Source organism: Mandrillus leucophaeus, unplaced genomic scaffold (genome assembly GCF_000951045.1).
Source record: "Mandrillus leucophaeus isolate KB7577 unplaced genomic scaffold, Mleu.le_1.0 Scaffold645, whole genome shotgun sequence".
Lineage (NCBI taxonomy): Eukaryota > Metazoa > Chordata > Mammalia > Primates > Cercopithecidae > Mandrillus > Mandrillus leucophaeus.
Window position 1 is genome coordinate 47,901 of NW_012106975.1, and position 9,236 is coordinate 57,136.

Here is a 9,236-nt window from a genome sequence, read left to right on the forward strand (position 1 = left end):
CATGCAGAAACCCAGAACCGGCAATTGAGGGCTGAGCTATGGCTCTTTGTAAAAACCTCCATGGGCTCCTAAGACAAATGCCCACTCTAATGATCACCTGCAGAAAAGCTCACCCCAACCAGGAGGATATCTATGTACTTAATTAAGATTCTTCTAAATAGCACTATCCACTTAGGGAAATTTTAAGAGCCAGGCATTACAAATTTATTAAAATACTTCAATGGAAAAATAGCAACCACAGTATCAACTCAGTACAACCAGAGCATACAGGACATGACCCTGCTGGAACCCTTACCAGACCTGAGCCAAGGTCAGTCAGAAAGCAGGATGGATTATTTCACAGCCCATCAACACCTCACAGTACCAGCTGTCTGCATGCTCAGAGAAAGGTCCATCACCTGGGCTGGTGGAAAGGGCATCGTGGGGAAGCCAGGAACCTGAGTTTGGGTTCTGGCTTTGCTTTTAACTGTGTGATTTTGAACAATCCCTTTATCCCCTATGTCTCAGTGTCCTCATGTGCAAAATTAGCACATTGCATTGCATCAGTATTTCTGAACATGGAACAGGGGTGGGAAACATTTCAGAACTCCTTGGGAAAGTTGCCAAAATACAAAGTACCTGCTAAACCAAAACCAGAGGGTGGCTTGCCCAGGCCAGTTGAGAGCTACCTGACTGGTTACATGTGGCTTGGGGATTGTTTGCACATCACCTGAAGCATCCCTAGCACACTAGGAACCTCAGGAACCTACAGACAGAATCCTTGGGCTTATCATTAAATCTACTGACTCCTACCTATGTCATTCCACTGTACTGGGAAAAAGGGAGCAGGGAGGGAGGAACTGTAAATCTCTTTGCAAATACAAACGTCTTCCATGCCATAACTTAGGTCCATAAGCCCTAAATATAAAACACAGCTTTGATCTCATAAGTGAGTCCCACCACATATGAGTAGATGCAAAGAATGCAAAGAACACATACAAAGAATCCCACTAGGTTACAAATGCCTCAAGGATTGCAGGAGGTACTGCTCCAGGTAAGTAGACACTGTTTTGCTCATTGCTGCATTCCAAGCACCTGGATCAGGGCAAGGCACACAGTGGTTACTCAATAAGTATCTATTGAAAGAATGAATGAATGAGTTTACCCATCTTCATATCCTTGGCCCAGTGCTTGCAATAAATGTTAAATGAGCAAATATAAAATGTTTTAAACTTTTCAAAATGCTTTCATAAATCCTTCATTAGCTGATCACAGCAACTCACCCAGTTCTTCATTTAGATAAAGTAGGTTAGCTCCTTCTCTACCCCAGACTGTCTTCCTAGTGTGCTTAAGGGCAAATTATCTCTTCACTAAAGATAAAGCCTGGGAGTATCCAGTGTACAAGAGGACAGTTCTGAGGCCCAGTCACATGTTTATCCATCACACAGCAGGTCCCAGGACTCAGAATCTCCATCCAGACCATGCTGTCCAAGACCTACTAATTAACTAACTGAATGTATACATATTCAAGAGTGTGTAATACTCTACCTTATAAAAAATTATTTCAGGTGGTTTATCAGAAACACACAAAATAGGGAAAAATAATTGAAAATAAAAATTAGACCCAGGAAGATACAGAGGTAGGACAGAGAGAGATACCAAGACCACAGGGCCCCCGAAGAGCCAAATTCATTGGCTTGAAAATTTGGATCTAAGTTTCCCAGAATCCAGGTGTGGTGGTGCATACCTGTAGTCCTAGCTACTCAAGAGGCTGAGGCAGGAGAATCACTTGATCCCAGGAGTTCAAGGCTGCAGTGAGCTATTATTGCACCACTGCACTCCAGCTTGGGGGACAGAGTGAGACCTTGTCTCTAAAACAAAATTAAAATTAAAAATAAGTTTCCCAGAAGCTGAAGTGGAAAGAGAAATCAGTTACTTAGCTGCCCATGTCCATAAAGAAAAAGGATACCAGTTCCTCAGGGGAAACAAACTATTCCCCAAACTCATATTTAAAAGTTATTTATTTTCTGTACATATTTTAACTACAATGGAGAATACTGCACCCCCATAGCACACACAGCAATAGGCATTAAACTGTTTGTTGTAGCATCCCTCAATAATGACTAAGAACTGAATACAAAATATGACTCAGCAAAAATATATGATGGAGGAGGCAAGACAAGGCAATGTGGTCCAAATTTTGAATGTGCTTCAGTCATCTTCCATCAATCTATTTCACAACTAGTGAAACCAGTCCAACTGCCCATAGAACTTACGCTGATGGTTTTTTGAATACACATGGAAATGACCCTCCCTTGTCTTACAACTGGAAACTTACATTTGTGTTATCTGAGTTCCTTCCTCAGAAAACTGATCCTCAGGGAAGGAACTGAAACTCACTAGACCACCACATCTAGTGAGATGCCAGATCCCTCACCCATCATGATTGCTTCCATACCTCTCCCTAATTCCCATTTTCCTGCACATGGTTGCATTCCTTCCTCACTATATAAACTCCCAATTTTAGTTGGCTGAGAGGAATTGATTTAAGGCAATTTCCCATCACTCTGGCTGACATCACCCAAATAAAGCTTTCATCTCTGGCAATAGTCATTGTCTCAGTAATTGGTTTTCTATGCAGCAAGCAACAGGACTAGATCAAACCCCTGGCATTTCAGAAACAGATTTTGGTTCCTTGACCAGAAGGCCTTGTTCATGGCTCTGCAGCCGTGGGCCAGGAGAGTTTCAGAAGCCCTCCTAAGCAGCTGTCTGGCCCTTTTTTGGCTGGAGGTGGATTTCAGTCTCTTTTTGACTCTGTCACTGTGGCCTCTATTGCATTTCTGATTGCCTATGAAGAACAGCCTTTGAAATTTGCCATCTGCATCTGGATAAATGAGTGTCTTTTGTGGGTACCAGACGAAGGGGATGGCTCAATTTTGGGAATTCCAAAGAAATTTCCATTTGCAGGTTGAACAAGTGTAACCAACAGAGAGGCAAGCCCTCCAACTATTTGTTTGGACACTCTTGGGGCTTGTTAGTAATTGTTGGTGTGTATAAACATCTGTGTCTGGACAAGTATGTTTTGTGGGTCCAAACAGTGGCAACTGCTCCTCTCAATTTTGGGAATTCTGAAGAAATTTCCATTTGCAGGTTGAACAAGCCCAACCAAGAGAGGAAAGCACCCCAATTATTTCGGTTTGGACACTCTGGGGGCATGATGGGTGCTGTTGCAGTTGGATTGTGTATTGGTGATTGTGTGCATGTTGACATAGCTGTAGGAGGTCGAGGTTCAATCCCACAGTGCAGCCTGCTTGGATGCATTCTTTAGGTTGGTATGAATGTAGTTGTGGGCCAAGAGAGCAAGGGAAAGTCTACAGCCATACCCATACCACCCCAACCTGCTGATCTCATCTCATCTTGGAAGGTCTTTGAATCGTAGGGCTGTCTTACAATTGGATTCCTTTTACTGTTAAATGGGAAACTGGGTCAGAGTTCCTTTGTATCCAGGCTTGTATGTTGCTCATCTAAAAACGGTCAGGACTCATTAGTATTAAGTTGGTGCAAAAGTAATTGTGGTTTTTGCCACTGCTTTCAGATGGCAAAAACCACAATTATTTTTGCGCCAACCTCATACATGATGTTCTTCTGTGGTGCTGTTTGGCCCCAGTGTTCTTTGGAGTCTGGGTAGGTTTGGCCTTTAAAAATCAAACTGCCATGGAAATTGCTTAACCCAAAATTTTGGCTCACAGCCTTCACTGGATTACCTACCAGGGCAAAATTCAGCCACACGAACATCAAAACATGTTTTTGTAAAAAATTATGGAATGTTCTTACCTATAAAATGCTAACATCTGATAGACAGTTCAGAATTACTTGCTTCCTAGATCGTCACCCAAATTTAAGGTGACCAAGAATAGGAATTCTAGCTAATATATAATTTTAGGCCACAGCCACCAACACAGCCATGCTGCTGCCCCACCTACCCTGCTTCCCGCCAGTTGCCCACGACCTCTGACCTGTTCCAACAATCTGATAAAACGTGGTGGATTACTATGAAGTTCTAGACGTGTAGACAAGCCTTACCGGAGGATATTAAAATGACATATTGGAAACTGGCACTGAAGTGGCACCGAGATAAAAATCCTGAGAATAAAGAAGCACCAGAGAAGGCCGGGCGCAGTGGCTCACGCCTGTAATCCCAGCACTTTGGGAGGCCGAGCCGGGCGGATCACAAAGTCAGAAGATCGAGACCTGGCTAACTCAGTGAAACCCCATCTCTACTAAAAATACAAAATAAACTAGCCGGGCGAGGTGGTGGGCGCCTGTAGTCCCAGCTAATCAGGAGGCTGAGGCAGGAGAATGGCGTGAACCCGGGAGGCAGAGCTTGCAGTGAGCCCAGATCGCGCCACTGCACTCTAGCCTGGGTGACAGAGCGAGACTCTGTCTCAAAAAAAAAAAAAAGAAGCAGCAGAGAAAAAATTCAAACAAGTAGCTGAGACATGTGAGGTGGTATCAGACGCTAGAAAATAAGACAGTTTAATTTATATTAAACCAGAAGGAGGATTAAATGGTAGAAGAGGCGGTGGAAGTCATTTTGACAGTCATTTGAGTTTGGCATCACATTTCATAACCTAGATGACGTCTTCAGGGAATTTTTTGGTGGAAGGGACCCATTTTCATTCAACTACTTTGAAAACTTATTTGAGGACTTTCTTGGCAATCAAAGGGGTCCCCAAGAGAGCAGAAGCTGAGGGATGGGTTGTTTTTCTCAGCATTCAGATTTCCATATTTTGGAAGTGGATTTTCTTCTTTTGATACAGGATTTACTTTATTCTGGTCACTAGGTCACGGGGGACTCATTTCATTCTCTTCCACATCATTTGATGGTAGTAGGATAGGTAACTTCAAATGTGTATCAACTTCTACTGAAATCATTAACAGCAGAAAAATTACTAAAAAAGGATTGTCAAGAACGGTCAAGAAAGAGCAGAAGTTGAAGAAGAGGGCCAGTTAAAGTCCTTAACGATACACGGTGAGGAGCAGCAGCTGCGCTTGGATAACCAGGAATTCAATGCACACACTTAACAGAAATGTTAAACTAGAACAAGCACCATTTAAGGATTAACAAAAACAGCTTTTGAAGATATCCAATGAACTCAACTTTCAGTATAATTGTACCTAAAGTATTTATAAAGAGCTTCTTAGAGCTCCTATTTGTCATAGACTTTTGAGTTTATTGTTGGGACCACAAAATAGGACTTTTTGTTTTAAAAATTGATGTAAATCTCTGTATGCACTTTGCTTTCTTATTAAACATACTCCAAGGTGGTAAGACAAGAGTGTACACTAACACCAGCATGGATCTGCTTTTCCATCATGTCTGGAAATGTGAGTCAAGCAGTGTCAGCCTGCTATGACATTAATATTGCCAGGACAAGCCTTCTATAGGAACAATTTCATTTTTTTTTTCAGTGTTTAGTAAAGATATTAATGCATTAATGGTAATATACTTCTGGCTTAATATAAATTAAAGATGTTTTCTACTTGTGCATAAATGCTGGCAATTTAGTAGGTCTTGACAATTGTTTAAACATGCAATGTTAAGCCTGGGTTTTAAAAAAGTAAAGTTGGTAAGCTGGGTCTTTGTCATTTGCTTTAAAACAAAGAAATGCAAGTGTGTTCAGTGCATTCTTTATTGAAAAAAAAATTGTATGTAAAATGTGCCAAAGAAGATGTATTCTTATTGAGAAAAATAATAACTTTGTTTAATTCAGAAGTTATCTGATATGGTTTGGCTGTGTCCCCACCCAAATCTCATCTTGAATTATACTCCCATAATTCCCATGTGTTGTGGGAGGGACCCAGTGGGAGATCATTGAATTATGGGGGTGATTTCCACCACATTGTTCTCGTGGTATTGAATAAGTCTCATGAGATCTAATTAGTGGTTTCCACTTTTGCCTTTTGTCTTCCTCATTCTCTCTTTGCCTGCTGTCATCTATGTAAGATGTGACTGGCTCCTCCTTGTCTTCCACCATGATTGTAAGGCTTCCCCAGCCATGTGGAACTGTAGATCCAATTAAACCTCTTTCCTTTGTAAATTGCCGGATCTCAGGTATGTCTTTATCAGCAGTGTGAAAACAGGTTAATACATTATCTAAAGGTTAAATTATGGACTTGGAAAGGTTATTTATGAAACAAGGTAGAAAGGAACCAGTCAGTAGGGGAGAGAGGTGAAAAAGTTAAGATTGGTCTGCTATGTTAGAAAAAATTTTCCTTAAAATATCAATTGGCTCTTAATAAAATCACAACAGGTTTTGATTTTGATTCTATACTGTTTCTTTTTGAAAACTTCTCACGTTCATGTCTCAGAATGTGTCTTGCTGCTTTCAGCTTTTTTCTCCCCATGAAAAGGCCTGAGATGCTAACTCTCTGCTTCAACTTTTTTGCTAGCTCTTTTAACTTTTTTCCTCTAGTTCTAACTACTGTAGTGGCCTGATGCTGAAATGTTTATCTGTAAGGTCTAGAAAAGCGATGTTTTCTTCCAGTATAACTTGATTCTGTACTCTTGGCTTTTCTTGATTATGTCTGAATTGTTCCATGTAACTGGCAAACTTCTCATGCTGTTCCCCTGCTCAAAGTACTAGTTTCCCGGTTTCTTGTTGCCTTTATAAGGTTCACTCATGACCCTGGACATACTCTTCCCGTGTCTGATTAATTCAAGTACTCTTTTCTCATCAGGTTTGGCTTTCAGGTTATCTAAGTGAGCTTCCCATAAGGAGAAACAATCACGCTGCAGAAGGTCTTTCTTTGCCTTTTGGTAACTGACCTGAGAAGCAGATTTTGCATTTTACTAAGAGAATTTCTATCTCATCATTATTAAGTTTTTGATTGATTAGGAAAATCGAAATTTAAAAGAATTAAGGTTTTTACATCCATGTAACTTTCCGTATTGATTTTAAAGTCCTTGTGCTATTAAGTTACAGGGCATTGACTCCTGGGTCTGAAAAAGGCACCAACTTCTGCTACATCCTAAACACTGACACCTGTCAAAGCCTCGTCTTCAGACCCAGGAGAGGGTGACAAAACAAACTGCTTTCATGAGACACAGGGCCAGAAATTAAAACTATTCAATCCCTCTAGGCCCAGGGACTATAGCAGAAGAGGTGGGCACGTGAGATGACAAGGCCAATTTTGAGGAGTAAAATTAGTTGTCTTTCTAAAAACTAAACATTAATATCAAAAGCACACTGATGCAAGACCAGCATCTGGGCCTCTGTGTCAGAATAAAAAGATTTTCTTGAAGCATTGACCTGCTCTAATAGAAAATTATAAAAGGTTATAAAAGGTTTATGTAAATGTCAAATTGATAAAAATTAGATAAAATTGCTTATAAGGTTTTATTGAACTTAGCTTTAACATTAATAATACACTATATAGAGGTAAATTTGATTTTCTCTTTTGAACAAAATGTATAATATTAATAAGATAGTAGAAGATTTCTATTTACCTTTCAAGTTAGCTGCAGGAAAAAAAAAAAAAAAAGACAGGAGAGAGAGACAGGTTTAGTTGGCCCCACGCTGTCTTTGTTGTCTTATTTGGGAAAGTGGATTTCCTATCAAAAAGTAAAGGTCAGGGTTTGGGGTTTTTTTAAATATTTGAACTATCATTCTGGCTAAATGAATGACTATTCTATAGTGACTGTGACCCTATTTTGTGAAATCAGGTGTATTAAACATTTGATATTTGACAAATTTTCCAAAAGCAAAATTTCAAGTTTTAAATTCAGTCTTTTTGGCCAGGCACAGGGGCTCACACCTGTAATTCCAGCACTCTGGGAGGCAAAGGCAGGCTGATTGCTTGAGCCCAGTTCAAGACCAGCTGGGCAACATGGCAAAACCTCACCTCTACAAAAAAAATACAAAAATTAGCTGGGCATGGTGACATACACCTGTAGTCCCAGCTACTTGAGAGGCTAAGGTTGGAGGATTGCTTGAGCCAGGGAGATTGAGGTTGCAGTGAGCCATGACTGTGCCACTGCACACCAGCCTGGGCGACAGGGCAAGACCTGATCTCAAAAATAAACAAATAAATAAATAAATTCAGTCTTTTTGACCACAAACTAATTTTTTAGCTATTAGGGTCCCTTGAATTCCAAGAGAGACATATTAGGCTTATTTGGTATGTTAAAATTATATACAAAGCATTGTCATATACTAAACGTTTAACTTTCTTTGGGTTATATTTATATAAATGTATTATTATTGTATATTCCAAAATCATGTGAGATTCCCAAATTTCTGATCTTAGTATATGTTATCAGTAATAACTATGATTATCTTAAACTGCTGCATGCCACAGAAATAACGAATCTTCCTTGTCAATTGTGTCTTCAACCATGACTGTCCTAAGACTTTTGTCGTCCACAATTGTTTTACTTTGATTCTTCTCAAAAACCAGTTTATAATCAGCTACAGTCAAAAACTTGCTTCTTCAGGGGAGTTCATGAAAAGGACTCTTGAATGCAGGTTTCTGATAACTTTGGAGATTGTGCCACTGGATTAGAGAGAAAACTTCCAGGACTCTTGTTGGAGGGCTGATGAGTTCTTGAGGATTACTGGCCCAATATCAAGCAGAACAGGACTAATTGCATGGACTGAACTAGTAGAGGACTGAAGTAACTTTTTATTATGTCTTTTATTTGAAATATTTCTGATTGCTTTGGTTTTGGTTTTCAGAGTCAAGAATACTTTTTCTTTTGAGCTATTTATAGCCTTTAACAATTGAGTAAAATGAACTCTTATCAATAAAACTTGAAGTATATTTCTCTCTCTCTCTCTACCCTATTTCTCCAGAATTTGAAAACTACTTGTGGTGTTCTGACTTTATGGCTTAATATATGCTTTGTATGCAAACCATAGGGGACTGGCTTTATGATGACAGGCATATTAACCTTATTTTTTGGCTTTGGGGTTTTGGCTCTTACATTGATTTAAGGTCTAAGGAGTGTGTGCTCACCTCCATTCCTGTCTGGCCTAGAACGTTTAATTGGCTATAAGTCTTGGCCATAGATGTCCTAATGAAGGACAGGATGGGCCCAGGGCCAGTAGCCATACCACCCTGGCAATGATATGGCACAAAATAAAAACTTGGCCATCAATGTTGCCTCTGGCATATCGACACCAAAAGAGACCAAAGTAAAAACAAAGTCCTAAGCCCCCCATCAACTGAATGAACCAACTTGTAACCAAGGGGGA

General features: G+C 40.0%; 1 pseudogene; it reads left to right on the plus strand.

Annotated features, from left to right (window-relative positions):
- The first annotated feature begins 4,015 nt into the window (after positions 1–4,015).
- LOC105554501 lies at positions 4,016–5,064 on the plus strand (annotated as a pseudogene).
- Positions 5,065–9,236: the final 4,172 nt, after the last annotated feature.